This window comes from Eleutherodactylus coqui, chromosome 11 (assembly GCF_035609145.1).
Source record: "Eleutherodactylus coqui strain aEleCoq1 chromosome 11, aEleCoq1.hap1, whole genome shotgun sequence".
NCBI lineage: Eukaryota > Metazoa > Chordata > Amphibia > Anura > Eleutherodactylidae > Eleutherodactylus > Eleutherodactylus coqui.
The window spans coordinates 57,126,588-57,145,544 of NC_089847.1; the positions used below are offsets into that span (position 1 = coordinate 57,126,588).

Consider the following 18,957-nt stretch of genomic DNA (forward strand, 5'->3'; position numbering starts at 1 on the left):
AAAAGAGCTGATTATTGACCAGAATAAGAGAACAAGGCACTGCTGAGAGTTGAACTGAGGATCTCCCGTTTACTAGACAGGCGCTTTAACCAACTAAGCCACAGCGCCCATGAGTAAAGCTGTGGAAAACCAGAAAGATGGCAAGGATGATCCAGGAGAAGAATTTTTAAATGTAGGATGATTTTGAGGAGTGGTTCTAAGTTTTGCTATTTGTCACAGAGATGGCAAATTAAGTGTGAACAGATCCTATGCAGCATGTAGTTTCAGGTGGCTACCACTATAGAACAGCAAGGAAGTCGAGTCCCATGACATACTTGGCAGCAGCATGCAGTTCTCTGTCATTTTGCATCGTGACAATTCTAAATGAAATCGGCTTGGGAAGATCCTTTTTGGAAAAGACATGGATAATTTGTCCATAGGTATGTAATCCATGCATTTGCCTTGCATGAATTGTGGCCTGTTTTACTTTAAAAGTTAGATAGAAGGCAGAATTGACAGATTTAGGGAATGCTAGGGAAATGCCAACATAAATGAGAAGCAGAGAGGACTGAATGTTTAGTATTTATGCCATTAGCATGGGTCATCACGTTGGATGTAAAACAAGACCTGCTGAGCCAATGTCTGATGTACGGCGCTGTTGCATGTGGAAAGAAAATGAAGCCTAAGAATCATCACGACTGTTTTCCAAATGTGGGTTCGGTAAAAGTACTTTTGTTGACGGCGTGGCCGAGTGGTTAAGGCGATGGACTGCTAATCCATTGTGCTCTGCACGCATGGGTTCCAATCCCATCCTCGTCGTATCATTTCTTTTTGGAAAATTCTCTATGCTCAGCGCAAGCAATGCCCCGAGGAAGAAAATTTACCATCACCGTTCAAGAAGGATGCTATTGAAGTCTCTAAACATATTTACAGGCATTATGTAGCGTATCAGTCAGGCAATAGTGAATCGGCACCTCTAATTTATCGTGCCTTATGCCATCCTACATTTTGCAAAACGTTGCAACCATCTACTTGTTAAAACTAAACCAGAGCTGACTCTTTGCCACTCGGGTGGAGTATTCTAGGGATGTGGGACGAGCATCTTTAATGTCATTGGCTAGTGAACATCTCCCTTTTGGAAAAAAAAGCTGATTATTGAGCAGAATAAGAGAACAAGGCACTGCTGAGAGTTGAACTCAGGATCTCCTGTTTACTAGACAGGCGCTTTAACCAACTAAGCCACAGCGCCCATGAGCAAAACTGTGGAAAACCAGAAAGATGGCAAGGATGATCCAGGAGAAGAATTTTTAAATGTAGGATGATTTTGAGGAGTGGTTCTAAGTTTTGCTATTTGTCACAGAGATGGCAAATTAAGTGTGAACAGATCCTATGCAGCATGTAGTTTCAGGTGGCTACCACTATAGAACAGCAAGGAAGTCGAGTCCCATCACATACTTGGCAGCAGCATGCAGTTCTCTGTCATTTTGCATCGTGACAATTCTAAATGAAATCGGCTTGGGACGATCCTTTTTGGAAAAGACATGGATAATTTCTCCATAGGTATGTAATCCATGCATTTGCCTTGCATGAATTGCGGCCTGTTTTACTTTAAAAGTTAGATAGAAGGCAGAATTGACAGATTTAGGGAATGCTAGGGAAATGCCAACATAAATGAGAAGCAGAGAGGACTGAATGTTTAGTATTTATGCCATTAGCATGGGTCATCACGTTGGATGTAAAACAAGACCTGCTGAGCCAATGTCTGATGTACGGCGCTGTTGCATGTGGAAAGAAAATGAAGCCTAAGAATCATCACGACTGTTTTCCAAATGTGGGTTCGGTAAAGGTACTTTTGTTGACGGGGTGGCCGAGTGGTTAAGGCGATGGACTGCTAATCCATTGTGCTCTGCACGCATGGGTTCGAATCCCATCCTCGTCGTATGATTCCTTTTTGGAAAATTCTCTATGCTCAGCGCAAGCAATGCCCCGAGGAAGAAAATTTACCATCACCGTTCAAGAAGGATGCTATTGAAGTCTCTAAACATATTTACAGGCATTATGTAGCGTATCAGTCAGGCAATAGTGAATCGGCACCTCTAATTTATCGTGCCTTATGCCATCCTACATTTTGCAAAACGTTGCAACCATCTACTTGTTAAAACTAAACCAGAGCTGACTCTTTGCCACTCGGGTGGAGTATTCTACGGATGTGGGACGAGCATCTTTAATGTCATTGGCTAGTGAACATCTCCCTTTTGGAAAAAAGAGCTGATTATTGACCAGAATAAGAGAACAAGGCACTGCTGAGAGTTGAACTGAGGATCTCCCGTTTACTAGACAGGCGCTTTAACCAACTAAGCCACAGCGCCCATGAGTAAAGCTGTGGAAAACCAGAAAGATGGCAAGGATGATCCAGGAGAAGAATTTTTAAATGTAGGATGATTTTGAGGAGTGGTTCTAAGTTTTGCTATTTGTCACAGAGATGGCAAATTAAGTGTGAACAGATCCTATGCAGCATGTAGTTTCAGGTGGCTACCACTATAGAACAGCAAGGAAGTCGAGTCCCATGACATACTTGGCAGCAGCATGCAGTTCTCTGTCATTTTGCATCGTGACAATTCTAAATGAAATCGGCTTGGGAAGATCCTTTTTGGAAAAGACATGGATAATTTGTCCATAGGTATGTAATCCATGCATTTGCCTTGCATGAATTGTGGCCTGTTTTACTTTAAAAGTTAGATAGAAGGCAGAATTGACAGATTTAGGGAATGCTAGGGAAATGCCAACATAAATGAGAAGCAGAGAGGACTGAATGTTTAGTATTTATGCCATTAGCATGGGTCATCACGTTGGATGTAAAACAAGACCTGCTGAGCCAATGTCTGATGTACGGCGCTGTTGCATGTGGAAAGAAAATGAAGCCTAAGAATCATCACGACTGTTTTCCAAATGTGGGTTCGGTAAAAGTACTTTTGTTGACGGCGTGGCCGAGTGGTTAAGGCGATGGACTGCTAATCCATTGTGCTCTGCACGCATGGGTTCCAATCCCATCCTCGTCGTATCATTTCTTTTTGGAAAATTCTCTATGCTCAGCGCAAGCAATGCCCCGAGGAAGAAAATTTACCATCACCGTTCAAGAAGGATGCTATTGAAGTCTCTAAACATATTTACAGGCATTATGTAGCGTATCAGTCAGGCAATAGTGAATCGGCACCTCTAATTTATCGTGCCTTATGCCATCCTACATTTTGCAAAACGTTGCAACCATCTACTTGTTAAAACTAAACCAGAGCTGACTCTTTGCCACTCGGGTGGAGTATTCTAGGGATGTGGGACGAGCATCTTTAATGTCATTGGCTAGTGAACATCTCCCTTTTGGAAAAAAGTGCTGATTATTGAGCAGAATAAGAGAACAAGGCACTGCTGAGAGTTGAACTCAGGATCTCCTGTTTACTAGACAGGTGCTTTAACCAACTAAGCCACAGCGCCCATGAGCAAAACTGTGGAAAACTGTGGAAAACCAGAAAGATGGCAATGATGATCCAGGAGAAGAATTTTTAAATGTAGGATGATTTTGAGGAGTGGTTCTAAGTTTTGCTATTTGTCACAGAGATGGCAAATTAAGTGTGAACAGATCCTATGCAGCATGTAGTTTCAGGTGGCTACCACTATAGAACAGCAAGGAAGTCGAGTCCCATCACATACTTGGCAGCAGCATGCAGTTCTCTGTCATTTTGCATCGTGACAATTCTAAATGAAATCGGCTTGGGACGATCCTTTTTGGAAAAGACATGGATAATTTGTCCATAGGTATGTAATCCATGCATTTGCCTTGCATGAATTGTGGCCTGTTTTACTTTAAAAGTTAGATAGAAGGCAGAATTGACAGATTTAGGGAATGCTAGGGAAATGCCAACATAAATGAGAAGCAGAGAGGACTGAATGTTTAGTATGTATGCCATTAGCATGGGTCATCACGTTGGATGTAAAACAAGACCTGCTGAGCCAATGTCTGATGTACGGCGCTGTTGCATGTGGAAAGAAAATGAAGCCTAAGAATCATCACGACTGTTTTCCAAATGTGGGTTCGGTAAAGGTACTTTTGTTGACGGGGTGGCCGAGTGGTTAAGGCGATGGACTGCTAATCCATTGTGCTCTGCACGCATGGGTTCGAATCCCATCCTCGTCGTATGATTCCTTTTTGGAAAATTCTCTATGCTCAGCGCAAGCAATGCCCCGAGGAAGAAAATTTACCATCACCGTTCAAGAAGGATGCTATTGAAGTCTCTAAACATATTTACAGGCATTATGTAGCGTATCAGTCAGGCAATAGTGAATCGGCACCTCTAATTTATCGTGCCTTATGCCATCCTACATTTTGCAAAACGTTGCAACCATCTACTTGTTAAAACTAAACCAGAGCTGACTCTTTGCCACTCGGGTGGAGTATTCTAGGGATGTGGGACGAGCATCTTTAATGTCATTGGCTAGTGAACATCTCCCTTTTGGAAAAAAGTGCTGATTATTGAGCAGAATAAGAGAACAAGGCACTGCTGAGAGTTGAACTCAGGATCTCCTGTTTACTAGACAGGCGCTTTAACCAACTAAGCCACAGCGCCCATGAGCAAAACTGTGGAAAACCAGAAAGATGGCAATGATGATCCAGGAGAAGAATTTTTAAATGTAGGATGATTTTGAGGAGTGGTTCTAAGTTTTGCTATTTGTCACAGAGATGGCAAATTAAGTGTGAACAGATCCTATGCAGCATGTAGTTTCAGGTGGCTACCACTATAGAACAGCAAGGAAGTCGAGTCCCATCACATACTTGGCAGCAGCATGCAGTTCTCTGTCATTTTGCATCGTGACAATTCTAAATGAAATCGGCTTGGGACGATCCTTTTTGGAAAAGACATGGATAATTTGTCCATAGGTATGTAATCCATGCATTTGCCTTGCATGAATTGTGGCCTGTTTTACTTTAAAAGTTAGATAGAAGGCAGAATTGACAGATTTAGGGAATGCTAGGGAAATGCCAACATAAATGAGAAGCAGAGAGGACTGAATGTTTAGTATTTATGCCATTAGCATGGGTCATTACGTTGGATGTAAAACAAGACCTGCTGAGCCAATGTCTGATGTACGGCGCTGTTGCATGTGGAAAGAAAATGAAGCCTAAGAATCATCACGACTGTTTTCCAAATGTGGGTTCGGTAAAGGTACTTTTGTTGACGGGGTGGCCGAGTGGTTAAGGCGATGGACTGCTAATCCATTGTGCTCTGCACGCATGGGTTCGAATCCCATCCTCGTCGTATGATTCCTTTTTGGAAAATTCTCTATTCTCAGCGCAAGCAATGCCCCGAGGAAGAAAATTTACCATCACCGTTCAAGAAGGATGCTATTGAAGTCTCTAAACATATTTACAGGCATTATGTAGCGTATCAGTCAGGCAATAGTGAATCGGCACCTCTAATTTATCGTGCCTTATGCCATCCTACATTTTGCAAAACGTTGCAACCATCTACTTGTTAAAACTAAACCAGAGCTGACTCTTTGCCACTCGGGTGGAGTATTCTACGGATGTGGGACGAGCATCTTTAATGTCATTGGCTAGTGAACATCTCCCTTTTGGAAAAAAGAGCTGATTATTGACCAGAATAAGAGAACAAGGCACTGCTGAGAGTTGAACTGAGGATCTCCCGTTTACTAGACAGGCGCTTTAACCAACTAAGCCACAGCGCCCATGAGCAAAGCTGTGGAAAACCAGAAAGATGGCAAGGATGATCCAGGAGAAGAATTTTTAAATGTAGGATGATTTTGAGGAGTGGTTCTAAGTTTTGCTATTTGTCACAGAGATGGCAAATTAAGTGTGAACAGATCCTATGCAGCATGTAGTTTCAGGTGGCTACCACTATAGAACAGCAAGGAAGTCGAGTCCCATGACATACTTGGCAGCAGCATGCAGTTCTCTGTCATTTTGCATCGTGACAATTCTAAATGAAATCGGCTTGGGAAGATCCTTTTTGGAAAAGACATGGATAATTTGTCCATAGGTATGTAATCCATGCATTTGCCTTGCATGAATTGTGGCCTGTTTTACTTTAAAAGTTAGATAGAAGGCAGAATTGACAGATTTAGGGAATGCTAGGGAAATGCCAACATAAATGAGAAGCAGAGAGGACTGAATGTTTAGTATTTATGCCATTAGCATGGGTCATCACGTTGGATGTAAAACAAGACCTGCTGAGCCAATGTCTGATGTACGGCGCTGTTGCATGTGGAAAGAAAATGAAGCCTAAGAATCATCACGACTGTTTTCCAAATGTGGGTTCGGTAAAAGTACTTTTGTTGACGGCGTGGCCGAGTGGTTAAGGCGATGGACTGCTAATCCATTGTGCTCTGCACGCATGGGTTCGAATCCCATCCTCGTCGTATCATTTCTTTTTGGAAAATTCTCTATGCTCAGCGCAAGCAATGCCCCGAGGAAGAAAATTTACCATCACCGTTCAAGAAGGATGCTATTGAAGTCTCTAAACATATTTACAGGCATTATGTAGCGTATCAGTCAGGCAATAGTGAATCGGCACCTCTAATTTATCGTGCCTTATGCCATCCTACATTTTGCAAAACGTTGCAACCATCTACTTGTTAAAACTAAACCAGAGCTGACTCTTTGCCACTCGGGTGGAGTATTCTAGGGATGTGGGACGAGCATCTTTAATGTCATTGGCTAGTGAACATCTCCCTTTTGGAAAAAAGTGCTGATTATTGAGCAGAATAAGAGAACAAGGCACTGCTGAGAGTTGAACTCAGGATCTCCTGTTTACTAGACAGGCGCTTTAACCAACTAAGCCACAGCGCCCATGAGCAAAACTGTGGAAAACCAGAAAGATGGCAAGGATGATCCAGGAGAAGAATTTTTAAATGTAGGATGATTTTGAGGAGTGGTTCTAAGTTTTGCTATTTGTCACAGAGATGGCAAATTAAGTGTGAACAGATCCTATGCAGCATGTAGTTTCAGGTGGCTACCACTATAGAACAGCAAGGAAGTCGAGTCCCATCACATACTTGGCAGCAGCATGCAGTTCTCTGTCATTTTGCATCGTGACAATTCTAAATGAAATCGGCTTGGGACGATCCTTTTTGGAAAAGACATGGATAATTTCTCCATAGGTATGTAATCCATGCATTTGCCTTGCATGAATTGTGGCCTGTTTTACTTTAAAAGTTAGATAGAAGGCAGAATTGACAGATTTAGGGAATGCTAGGGAAATGCCAACATAAATGAGAAGCAGAGAGGACTGAATGTTTAGTATTTATGCCATTAGCATGGGTCATCACGTTGGATGTAAAACAAGACCTGCTGAGCCAATGTCTGATGTACGGCGCTGTTGCATGTGGAAAGAAAATGAAGCCTAAGAATCATCACGACTGTTTTCCAAATGTGGGTTCGGTAAAGGTACTTTTGTTGACGGGGTGGCCGAGTGGTTAAGGCGATGGACTGCTAATCCATTGTGCTCTGCACGCATGGGTTCGAATCCCATCCTCGTCGTATGATTTCTTTTTGGAAAATTCTCTATGCTCAGCGCAAGCAATGCCCCGAGGAAGAAGATTTACCATCACCGTTCAAGAAGGATGCTATTGAAGTCTCTAAACATATTTACAGGCATTATGTAGCGTATCAGTCAGGCAATAGTGAATCGGCACCTCTAATTTATCGTGCCTTATGCCATCCTACATTTTGCAAAACGTTGCAACCATCTACTTGTTAAAACTAAACCAGAGCTGACTCTTTGCCACTCGGGTGGAGTATTCTAGGGATGTGGGACGAGCATCTTTAATGTCATTGGCTAGTGAACATCTCCCTTTTGGAAAAAAGTGCTGATTATTGAGCAGAATAAGAGAACAAGGCACTGCTGAGAGTTGAACTCAGGATCTCCTGTTTACTAGACAGGCGCTTTAACCAACTAAGCCACAGCGCCCATGAGCAAAACTGTGGAAAACTGTGGAAAACCAGAAAGATGGCAAGGATGATCCAGGAGAAGAATTTTTAAATGTAGGATGATTTTGAGGAGTGGTTCTAAGTTTTGCTATTTGTCACAGAGATGGCAAATTAAGTGTGAACAGATCCTATGCAGCATGTAGTTTCAGGTGGCTACCACTATAGAACAGCAAGGAAGTCGAGTCCCATCACATACTTGGCAGCAGCATGCAGTTCTCTGTCATTTTGCATCGTGACAATTCTAAATGAAATCGGCTTGGGACGATCCTTTTTGGAAAAGACATGGATAATTTCTCCATAGGTATGTAATCCATGCATTTGCCTTGCATGAATTGTGGCCTGTTTTACTTTAAAAGTTAGATAGAAGGCAGAATTGACAGATTTAGGGAATGCTAGGGAAATGCCAACATAAATGAGAAGCAGAGAGGACTGAATGTTTAGTATTTATGCCATTAGCATGGGTCATCACGTTGGATGTAAAACAAGACCTGCTGAGCCAATGTCTGATGTACGGCGCTGTTGCATGTGGAAAGAAAATGAAGCCTAAGAATCATCACGACTGTTTTCCAAATGTGGGTTCGGTAAAGGTACTTTTGTTGACGGGGTGGCTGAGTGGTTAAGGCGATGGACTACTAATCCATTGTGCTCTGCACGCATGGGTTCGAATCCCATCCTCGTCGTATGATTTCTTTTTGGAAAATTCTCTATGCTCAGCGCAAGCAATGCCCCGAGGAAGAAGATTTACCATCACCGTTCAAGAAGGATGCTATTGAAGTCTCTAAACATATTTACAGGCATTATGTAGCGTATCAGTCAGGCAATAGTGAATCGGCACCTCTAATTTATCGTGCCTTATGCCATCCTACATTTTGCAAAACGTTGCAACCATCTACTTGTTAAAACTAAACCAGAGCTGACTCTTTGGGATGTGGGACGAGCATCTTTAATGTCATTGGCTAGTGAACATCTCCCTTTTGGAAAAAAGTGCTGATTATTGAGCAGAATAAGAGAACAAGGCACTGCTGAGAGTTGAACTCAGGATCTCCTATTTACTAGACAGGCGCTTTAACCAACTAAGCCACAGCGCCCATGAGCAAAACTGTGGAAAACTGTGGAAAACCAGAAAGATGGCAATGATGATCCAGGAGAAGAATTTTTAAATGTAGGATGATTTTGAGGAGTGGTTCTAAGTTTTGCTATTTGTCACAGAGATGGCAAATTAAGTGTGAACAGATCCTATGCAGCATGTAGTTTCAGGTGGCTACCACTATAGAACAGCAAGGAAGTCGAGTCCCATGACATACTTGGCAGCAGCATGCAGTTCTCTGTCATTTTGCATCGTGACAATTCTAAATGAAATCGGCTTGGGAAGATCCTTTTTGGAAAAGACATGGATAATTTGTCCATAGGTATGTAATCCATGCATTTGCCTTGCATGAATTGTGGCCTGTTTTACTTTAAAAGTTAGATAGAAGGCAGAATTGACAGATTTAGGGAATGCTAGGGAAATGCCAACATAAATGAGAAGCAGAGAGGACTGAATGTTTAGTATTTATGCCATTAGCATGGGTCATCACGTTGGATGTAAAACAAGACCTGCTGAGCCAATGTCTGATGTACGGCGCTGTTGCATGTGGAAAGAAAATGAAGCCTAAGAATCATCACGACTGTTTTCCAAATGTGGGTTCGGTAAAAGTACTTTTGTTGACGGCGTGGCCGAGTGGTTAAGGCGATGGACTGCTAATCCATTGTGCTCTGCACGCATGGGTTCGAATCCCATCCTTGTCGTATCATTTCTTTTTGGAAAATTCTCTATGCTCAGCGCAAGCAATGCCCCGAGGAAGAAAATTTACCATCACCGTTCAAGAAGGATGCTATTGAAGTCTCTAAACATATTTACAGGCATTATGTAGCGTATCAGTCAGGCAATAGTGAATCGGCACCTCTAATTTATCGTGCCTTATGCCATCCTACATTTTGCAAAACGTTGCAACCATCTACTTGTTAAAACTAAACCAGAGCTGACTCTTTGCCACTCGGGTGGAGTATTCTAGGGATGTGGGACGAGCATCTTTAATGTCATTGGCTAGTGAACATCTCCCTTTTGGAAAAAAGTGCTGATTATTGAGCAGAATAAGAGAACAAGGCACTGCTGAGAGTTGAACTCAGGATCTCCTGTTTACTAGACAGGCGCTTAAACCAACTAAGCCACAGCGCCCATGAGCAAAACTGTGGAAAACCAGAAAGATGGCAAGGATGATCCAGGAGAAGAATTTTTAAATGTAGGATGATTTTGAGGAGTGGTTCTAAGTTTTGCTATTTGTCACAGAGATGGCAAATTAAGTGTGAACAGATCCTATGCAGCATGTAGTTTCAGGTGGCTACCACTATAGAACAGCAAGGAAGTCGAGTCCCATCACATACTTGGCAGCAGCATGCAGTTCTCTGTCATTTTGCATCGTGACAATTCTAAATGAAATCGGCTTGGGACGATCCTTTTTGGAAAAGACATGGATAATTTGTCCATAGGTATGTAATCCATGCATTTGCCTTGCATGAATTGTGGCCTGTTTTACTTTAAAAGTTAGATAGAAGGCAGAATTGACAGATTTAGGGAATGCTAGGGAAATGCCAACATAAATGAGAAGCAGAGAGGACTGAATGTTTAGTATTTATGCCATTAGCATGGGTCATCACGTTGGATGTAAAACAAGACCTGCTGAGCCAATGTCTGATGTACGGCGCTGTTGCATGTGGAAAGAAAATGAAGCCTAAGAATCATCACGACTGTTTTCCAAATGTGGGTTCGGTAAAGGTACTTTTGTTGACGGAGTGGCCGAGTGGTTAAGGCGATGGACTGCTAATCCATTGTGCTCTGCACGCATGGGTTCGAATCCCATCCTCGTCGTGTGATTTCTTTTTGGAAAATTCTCTATGCTCAGCGCAAGCAATGCCCCGAGGAAGAAGATTTACCATCACCGTTCAAGAAGGATGCTATTGAAGTCTCTAAACATATTTACAGGCATTATGTAGCGTATCAGTCAGGCAATAGTGAATCGGCACCGCTAATTTATCGTGCCTTATGCCATCCTACATTTTGCAAAACGTTGCAACCATCTACTTGTTAAAACTAAACCAGAGCTGACTCTTTGCCACTCGGGTGGAGTATTCTAGGGATGTGGGACGAGCATCTTTAATGTCATTGGCTAGTGAACATCTCCCTTTTGGAAAAAAGTGCTGATTATTGAGCAGAATAAGAGAACAAGGCACTGCTGAGAGTTGAACTCAGGATCTCCTGTTTACTAGACAGGCGCTTAAACCAACTAAGCCACAGCGCCCATGAGCAAAACTGTGGAAAACTGTGGAAAACCAGAAAGATGGCAATGATGATCCAGGAGAAGAATTTTTAAATGTAGGATGATTTTGAGGAGTGGTTCTAAGTTTTGCTATTTGTCACAGAGATGGCAAATTAAGTGTGAACAGATCCTATGCAGCATGTAGTTTCAGGTGGCTACCACTATAGAACAGCAAGGAAGTCGAGTCCCATCACATACTTGGCAGCAGCATGCAGTTCTCTGTCATTTTGCATCGTGACAATTCTAAATGAAATCGGCTTGGGACGATCCTTTTTGGAAAAGACATGGATAATTTGTCCATAGGTATGTAATCCATGCATTTGCCTTGCATGAATTGTGGCCTGTTTTACTTTAAAAGTTAGATAGAAGGCAGAATTGACAGATTTAGGGAATGCTAGGGAAATGCCAACATAAATGAGAAGCAGAGAGGACTGAATGTTTAGTATTTATGCCATTAGCATGGGTCATCACGTTGGATGTAAAACAAGACCTGCTGAGCCAATGTCTGATGTACGGCGCTGTTGCATGTGGAAAGAAAATGAAGCCTAAGAATCATCACGACTGTTTTCCAAATGTGGGTTCGGTAAAGGTACTTTTGTTGACGGGGTGGCCGAGTGGTTAAGGCGATGGACTGCTAATCCATTGTGCTCTGCACGCATGGGTTCGAATCCCATCCTCGTCGTATGATTTCTTTTTGGAAAATTCTCTATGCTCAGCGCAAGCAATGCCCCGAGGAAGAAGATTTACCATCACCGTTCAAGAAGGATGCTATTGAAGTCTCTAAACATATTTACAGGCATTATGTAGCGTATCAGTCAGGCAATAGTGAATCGGCACCGCTAATTTATCGTGCCTTATGCCATCCTACATTTTGCAAAACGTTGCAACCATCTACTTGTAAAAACTAAACCAGAGCTGACTCTTTGCCACTCGGGTGGAGTATTCTAGGGATGTGGGACGAGCATCTTTAATGTCATTGGCTAGTGAACATCTCCCTTTTGGAAAAAAGTGCTGATTATTGAGCAGAATAAGAGAACAAGGCACTGCTGAGAGTTGAACTCAGGATCTCCTGTTTACTAGACAGGCGCTTAAACCAACTAAGCCACAGCGCCCATGAGCAAAACTGTGGAAAACTGTGGAAAACCAGAAAGATGGCAATGATGATCCAGGAGAAGAATTTTTAAATGTAGGATGATTTTGAGGAGTGGTTCTAAGTTTTGCTATTTGTCACAGAGATGGCAAATTAAGTGTGAACAGATCCTATGCAGCATGTAGTTTCAGGTGGCTACCACTATAGAACAGCAAGGAAGTCGAGTCCCATCACATACTTGGCAGCAGCATGCAGTTCTCTGTCATTTTGCATCGTGACAATTCTAAATGAAATCGGCTTGGGACGATCCTTTTTGGAAAAGACATGGATAATTTGTCCATAGGTATGTAATCCATGCATTTGCCTTGCATGAATTGTGGCCTGTTTTACTTTAAAAGTTAGATAGAAGGCAGAATTGACAGATTTAGGGAATGCTAGGGAAATGCCAACATAAATGAGAAGCAGAGAGGACTGAATGTTTAGTATTTATGCCATTAGCATGGGTCATCACGTTGGATGTAAAACAAGACCTGCTGAGCCAATGTCTGATGTACGGCGCTGTTGCATGTGGAAAGAAAATGAAGCCTAAGAATCATCACGACTGTTTTCCAAATGTGGGTTCGGTAAAGGTACTTTTGTTGACGGGGTGGCCGAGTGGTTAAGGCGATGGACTGCTAATCCATTGTGCTCTGCACGCATGGGTTCGAATCCCATCCTCGTCGTATGATTCCTTTTTGGAAAATTCTCTATGCTCAGCGCAAGCAATGCCCCGAGGAAGAAAATTTACCATCACCGTTCAAGAAGGATGCTATTGAAGTCTCTAAACATATTTACAGGCATTATGTAGCGTATCAGTCAGGCAATAGTGAATCGGCACCTCTAATTTATCGTGCCTTATGCCATCCTACATTTTGCAAAACGTTGCAACCATCTACTTGTTAAAACTAAACCAGAGCTGACTCTTTGCCACTCGGGTGGAGTATTCTACGGATGTGGGACGAGCATCTTTAATGTCATTGGCTAGTGAACATCTCCCTTTTGGAAAAAAAAAATGATTATTGAGCACGATAAGAGAACAAGGCACTGCTGAGAGTTGAACTGAGGATCTCCCGTTTACTAGACAGGCGCTTTAACCAACTAAGCCACAGCGCCCATGAGCAAAGCTGTGGAAAACCAGAAAGATGGCAAGGATGATCCAGGAGAAGAATTTTTAAATGTAGGATGATTTTGAGGAGTGGTTCTAAGTTTTGCTATTTGTCACAGAGATGGCAAATTAAGTGTGAACAGATCCTATGCAGCATGTAGTTTCAGGTGGCTACCACTATAGAACAGCAAGGAAGTCGAGTCCCATGACATACTTGGCAGCAGCATGCAGTTCTCTGTCATTTTGCATCGTGACAATTCTAAATGAAATCGGCTTGGGAAGATCCTTTTTGGAAAAGACATGGATAATTTGTCCATAGGTATGTAATCCATGCATTTGCCTTGCATGAATTGTGGCCTGTTTTACTTTAAAAGTTAGATAGAAGGCAGAATTGACAGATTTAGGGAATGCTAGGGAAATGCCAACATAAATGAGAAGCAGAGAGGACTGGATGTTTAGTATTTATGCCATTAGCATGGGTCATCACGTTGGATGTAAAACAAGACCTGCTGAGCCAATGTCTGATGTACGGCGCTGTTGCATGTGGAAAGAAAATGAAGCCTAAGAATCATCACGACTGTTTTCCAAATGTGGGTTCGGTAAAAGTACTTTCGTTGACGGGGTGGCCGAGTGGTTAAGGCGATGGACTGCTAATCCATTGTGCTCTGCACGCATGGGTTCGAATCCCATCCTCGTCGTATGATTTCCTTTTGGAAAATTCTCTATGCTCAGCGCAAGCAATGCCCCGAGGAAGAAAATTTACCATCACCGTTCAAGAAGGATGCTATTGAAGTCTCTAAACATATTTACAGGCCTTATGTAGCGTATCAGTCAGGCAATAGTGAATCGGCACCTCTAATTTATCGTGCCTTATGCCATCCTACATTTTGCAAAACGTTGCAACCATCTACTTGTTAAAACTAAACCAGAGCTGACTCTTTGCCACTCGGGTGGAGTATTCTAGGGATGTGGGACGAGCATCTTTAATGTCATTGGCTAGTGAACATCTCCCTTTTGGAAAAAAGTGCTGATTATTGAGCAGAATAAGAGAACAAGGCACTGCTGAGAGTTGAACTCAGGATCTCCTGTTTACTAGACAGGCGCTTTAACCAACTAAGCCACAGCGCCCATGAGCAAAACTGTGGAAAACCAGAAAGATGGCAAGGATGATCCAGGAGAAGAATTTTTAAATGTAGGATGATTTTGAGGAGTGGTTCTAAGTTTTGCTATTTGTCACAGAGATGGCAAATTAAGTGTGAACAGATCCTATGCAGCATGTAGTTTCAGGTGGCTACCACTATAGAACAGCAAGGAAGTCGAGTCCCATCACATACTTGGCAGCAGCATGCAGTTCTCTGTCATTTTGCATCGTGACAATTCTAAATGAAATCGGCTTGGGACGATCCTTTTTGGAAAAGACATGGATAATTTCTCCATAGGTATGTAATCCATGCATTTGCCTTGCATGAATTGTGGCCTGTTTTACTTTAAAAGTTAGATAGAAGGCAGAATTGACAGATTTAGGGAATGCTAGGGAAATGCCAACATAAATGAGAAGCAGAGAGGACTGAATGTTTAGTATTTATGCCATTAGCATGGGTCATCACGTTGGATGTAAAACAAGACCTGCTGAGCCAATGTCTGATGTACGGCGCTGTTGCATGTGGAAAGAAAATGAAGCCTAAGAATCATCACGACTGTTTTCCAAATGTGGGTTCGGTAAAGGTACTTTTGTTGACGGGGTGGCCGAGTGGTTAAGGCGATGGACTGCTAATCCATTGTGCTCTGCACGCATGGGTTTCGAATCCCATCCTCGTCGTATGATTTCTTTTTGGAAAATTCTCTATGCTCAGCGCAAGCAATGCCCCGAGGAAGAAGATTTACCATCACCGTTCAAGAAGGATGCTATTGAAGTCTCTAAACATATTTACAGGCATTATGTAGCGTATCAGTCAGGCAATAGTGAATCGGCACCTCTAATTTATCGTGCCTTATGCCATCCTACATTTTGCAAAACGTTGCAACCATCTACTTGTTAAAACTAAACCAGAGCTGACTCTTTGCCACTCGGGTGGAGTATTCTAGGGATGTGGGACGAGCATCTTTAATGTCATTGGCTAGTGAACATCTCCCTTTTGGAAAAAAGTGCTGATTATTGAGCAGAATAAGAGAACAAGGCACTGCTGAGAGTTGAACTCAGGATCTCCTGTTTACTAGACAGGCGCTTTAACCAACTAAGCCACAGCGCCCATGAGCAAAACTGTGGAAAACTGTGGAAAACCAGAAAGATGGCAATGATGATCCAGGAGAAGAATTTTTAAATGTAGGATGATTTTGAGGAGTGGTTCTAAGTTTTGCTATTTGTCACAGAGATGGCAAATTAAGTGTGAACAGATCCTATGCAGCATGTAGTTTCAGGTGGCTACCACTATAGAACAGCAAGGAAGTCGAGTCCCATCACATACTTGGCAGCAGCATGCAGTTCTCTGTCATTTTGCATCGTGACAATTCTAAATGAAATCGGCTTGGGACGATCCTTTTTGGAAAAGACATGGATAATTTGTCCATAGGTATGTAATCCATGCATTTGCCTTGCATGAATTGTGGCCTCTTTTACTTTAAAAGTTAGATAGAAGGCAGAATTGACAGATTTAGGGAATGCTAGGGAAATGCCAACATAAATGAGAAGTAGAGAGGACTGAATGTTTAGTATTTATGCCATTAGCATGGGTCATCACGTTGGATGTAAAACAAGACCTGCTGAGCCAATGTCTGATGTACGGCGCTGTTGCATGTGGAAAGAAAATGAAGCCTAAGAATCATCACGACTGTTTTCCAAATGTGGGTTCGGTAAAGGTACTTTTGTTGACGGGGTGGCCGAGTGGTTAAGGCGATGGACTGCTAATCCATTGTGCTCTGCACGCATGGGTTCGAATCCCATCCTCGTCGTATGATTCCTTTTTGGAAAATTCTCTATGGTCAGCGCAAGCAATGCCCCGAGGAAGAAAATTTACCATCACCGTTCAAGAAGGATGCTATTGAAGTCTCTAAACATATTTACAGGCATTATGTAAATGATCCAGGAGAAGAATTTTTAAATGTAGGATGATTTTGAGGAGTGGTTCTAAGTTTTGCTATTTGTCACAGAGATGGCAAATTAAGTGTGAACAGATCCTATGCAGCATGTAGTTTCAGGTGGCTACCACTATAGAACAGCAAGGAAGTCGAGTCCCATGACATACTTGGCAGCAGCATGCAGTTCTCTGTCATTTTGCATCGTGACAATTCTAAATGAAAACGGCTTGGGAAGATCCTTTTTGGAAAAGACATGGATAATTTGTCCATAGGTATGTAATCCATGCATTTGCCTTGCATGAATTGTGGCCTGTTTTACTTTAAAAGTTAGATAGAAGGCAGAATTGACAGATTTAGGGAATGCTAGGGAAATGCCAACATAAATGAGAAGCAGAGAGGACTGAATGTTTAGTATTTATGCCATTAGCATGGGTCATCACGTTGGATGTAAAACAAGACCTGCTGAGCCAATGTCTGATGTACGGCGCTGTTGCATGTGGAAAGAAAATGAAGCCTAAGAATCATCACGACTGTTTTCCAAATGTGGGTTCGGTAAAAGTACTTTTGTTGACGGGGTGGCCGAGTGGTTAAGGCGATGGACTGCTAATCCATTGTGCTCTGCACGCATGGGTTCGAATCCCATCCTCGTCGTATCATTTCTTTTTGGAAAATTCTCTATGCTCAGCGCAAGCAATGCCCCGAGGAAGAAAATTTACCATCACCGTTCAAGAAGGATGCTATTGAAGTCTCTAAACATATTTACAGGCATTATGTAGCGTATCAGTCAGGCAATAGTGAATCGGCACCTCTAATTTATCGTGCCTTATGCCATCCTACATTTTGCAAAACGTTGCAACCATCTACTTGTTAAAACTAAACCAGAGCTGACTCTTTGCCACTCGGGTGGAGTATTCTAGGGATGTGGGACGAGCATCTTTAATGTCATTGGCTAGTGAACATCTCCCTTTTGGAAAAAAGTGCTGATTATTGAGCAGAATAAGAGAACAAGGCACTGCTGAGAGTTGAACTCAGGATCTCCTGTTTACTAGACAGGCACTTTAACCAACTAAGCCACAGCGCCCATGAGCAAAACTGTGGAAAACCAGAAAGATGGCAAGGATGATCCAGGAGAAGAATTTTTAAATGTAGGATGATTTTGAGGAGTGGTTCTAAGTTTTGCTATTTGTCACAGAGATGGCAAATTAAGTGTGAACAGATCCTATGCAGCATGTAGTTTCAGGTGGCTACCACTATAGAACAGCAAGGAAGTCGAGTCCCATGACATACTTGGCAGCAGCATGCAGTTCTCTGTCATTTTGCATCGTGACAATTCTAAATGAAAACGGCTTGGGAAGATCCTTTTTGGAAAAGACATGGATAATTTGTCCATAGGTATGTAATCCATGCATTTGCCTTGCATGAATTGTGGCCTGTTTTACTTTAAAAGTTAGATAGAAGGCAGAATTGACAGATTTAGGGAATGCTAGGGAAATGCCAACATAAATGAGAAGCAGAGAGGACTGAATGTTTAGTATTTATGCCATTAGCATGGGTCATCACGTTGGATGTAAAACAAGACCTGCTGAGCCAATGTCTGATGTACGGCGCTGTTGCATGTGGAAAGAAAATGAAGCCTAAGAATCATCACGACTGTTTTCCAAATGTGGGTTCGGTAAAAGTACTTTTGTTGACGGGGTGGCCGAGTGGTTAAGGCGATGGACTGCTAATCCATTGTGCTCTGCACGCATGGGTTCGAATCCCATCCTCGTCGTATCATTTCTTTTTGGAAAATTCTCTATGCTCAGCGCAAGCAATGCCCCGAGGAAGAAAATTTACCATCACCGTTCAAGAAGGATGCTATTGAAGTCTCTAAACATATTTACAGGCATTATGTAGCGTATCAGTCAGGCAATAGTGAATCGGCACCTCTAATTTATCGTGCCTTATGCCATCCTACATTTTGCAAAACGTTGCAACCATCTACTTGTTAAAACTAAACCAGAGCTGACTCTTTGCCACTCGGGTGGAGTATTCTAGGGATGTGGGACGAGCATCTTTAATGTCATTGGCTAGTGAACATCTCCCTTTTGGAAAAAAGTGCTGATTATTGAGCAGAATAAGAGAACAAGGCACTGCTGAGAGTTGAACTCAGGATCTCCTGTTTACTAGACAGGCACTTTAACCAACTAAGCCACAGCGCCCATGAGCAAAACTGTGGAAAACCAGAAAGATGGCAAGGATGATCCAGGAGAAGAATTTTTAAATGTAGGATGATTTTGAGGAGTGGTTCTAAGTTTTGCTATTTGTCACAGAG

General features: G+C 42.4%; 17 non-coding genes across 17 annotated transcripts; 11 read left to right on the forward strand and 6 right to left on the reverse strand.

The window, feature by feature from the left end:
- Positions 1–1,154: 1,154 nt before the first annotated feature.
- TRNAT-AGU (transfer RNA threonine (anticodon AGU)) lies at positions 1,155–1,228 on the reverse strand. Its single transcript has one exon. It is a non-coding gene; the product is annotated as a tRNA-Thr (tRNA).
- Positions 1,229–1,836: 608 nt separating this feature from the next.
- On the forward strand, positions 1,837–1,918 carry TRNAS-GCU (transfer RNA serine (anticodon GCU)). The gene has a single exon. It is a non-coding gene; the product is annotated as a tRNA-Ser (tRNA).
- Positions 1,919–4,086: 2,168 nt separating this feature from the next.
- Positions 4,087–4,168, forward strand: TRNAS-GCU (transfer RNA serine (anticodon GCU)). Its single transcript has one exon. It is a non-coding gene; the product is annotated as a tRNA-Ser (tRNA).
- Positions 4,169–4,524: 356 nt separating this feature from the next.
- TRNAT-AGU (transfer RNA threonine (anticodon AGU)) lies at positions 4,525–4,598 on the reverse strand. Its single transcript has one exon. It is a non-coding gene; the product is annotated as a tRNA-Thr (tRNA).
- Positions 4,599–5,206: 608 nt separating this feature from the next.
- TRNAS-GCU (transfer RNA serine (anticodon GCU)) lies at positions 5,207–5,288 on the forward strand. Its single transcript has one exon. It is a non-coding gene; the product is annotated as a tRNA-Ser (tRNA).
- A 1,476-nt stretch (positions 5,289–6,764) lies between these two features.
- TRNAT-AGU (transfer RNA threonine (anticodon AGU)) lies at positions 6,765–6,838 on the reverse strand. Its single transcript has one exon. It is a non-coding gene; the product is annotated as a tRNA-Thr (tRNA).
- Positions 6,839–7,446: 608 nt separating this feature from the next.
- TRNAS-GCU (transfer RNA serine (anticodon GCU)) lies at positions 7,447–7,528 on the forward strand. The gene has a single exon. It is a non-coding gene; the product is annotated as a tRNA-Ser (tRNA).
- A 356-nt stretch (positions 7,529–7,884) lies between these two features.
- Positions 7,885–7,958, reverse strand: TRNAT-AGU (transfer RNA threonine (anticodon AGU)). Its single transcript has one exon. It is a non-coding gene; the product is annotated as a tRNA-Thr (tRNA).
- Positions 7,959–8,576: 618 nt separating this feature from the next.
- On the forward strand, positions 8,577–8,658 carry TRNAS-ACU (transfer RNA serine (anticodon ACU)). The gene has a single exon. It is a non-coding gene; the product is annotated as a tRNA-Ser (tRNA).
- A 3,276-nt stretch (positions 8,659–11,934) lies between these two features.
- TRNAS-GCU (transfer RNA serine (anticodon GCU)) lies at positions 11,935–12,016 on the forward strand. The gene has a single exon. It is a non-coding gene; the product is annotated as a tRNA-Ser (tRNA).
- Positions 12,017–13,064: 1,048 nt separating this feature from the next.
- Positions 13,065–13,146, forward strand: TRNAS-GCU (transfer RNA serine (anticodon GCU)). The gene has a single exon. It is a non-coding gene; the product is annotated as a tRNA-Ser (tRNA).
- Positions 13,147–14,184: 1,038 nt separating this feature from the next.
- Positions 14,185–14,266, forward strand: TRNAS-GCU (transfer RNA serine (anticodon GCU)). The gene has a single exon. It is a non-coding gene; the product is annotated as a tRNA-Ser (tRNA).
- A 356-nt stretch (positions 14,267–14,622) lies between these two features.
- On the reverse strand, positions 14,623–14,696 carry TRNAT-AGU (transfer RNA threonine (anticodon AGU)). Its single transcript has one exon. It is a non-coding gene; the product is annotated as a tRNA-Thr (tRNA).
- Positions 14,697–15,743: 1,047 nt separating this feature from the next.
- Positions 15,744–15,817, reverse strand: TRNAT-AGU (transfer RNA threonine (anticodon AGU)). Its single transcript has one exon. It is a non-coding gene; the product is annotated as a tRNA-Thr (tRNA).
- Positions 15,818–16,435: 618 nt separating this feature from the next.
- Positions 16,436–16,517, forward strand: TRNAS-GCU (transfer RNA serine (anticodon GCU)). Its single transcript has one exon. It is a non-coding gene; the product is annotated as a tRNA-Ser (tRNA).
- Positions 16,518–17,212: 695 nt separating this feature from the next.
- On the forward strand, positions 17,213–17,294 carry TRNAS-GCU (transfer RNA serine (anticodon GCU)). The gene has a single exon. It is a non-coding gene; the product is annotated as a tRNA-Ser (tRNA).
- A 1,038-nt stretch (positions 17,295–18,332) lies between these two features.
- On the forward strand, positions 18,333–18,414 carry TRNAS-GCU (transfer RNA serine (anticodon GCU)). Its single transcript has one exon. It is a non-coding gene; the product is annotated as a tRNA-Ser (tRNA).
- The last annotated feature ends 543 nt before the right edge of the window (positions 18,415–18,957 follow it).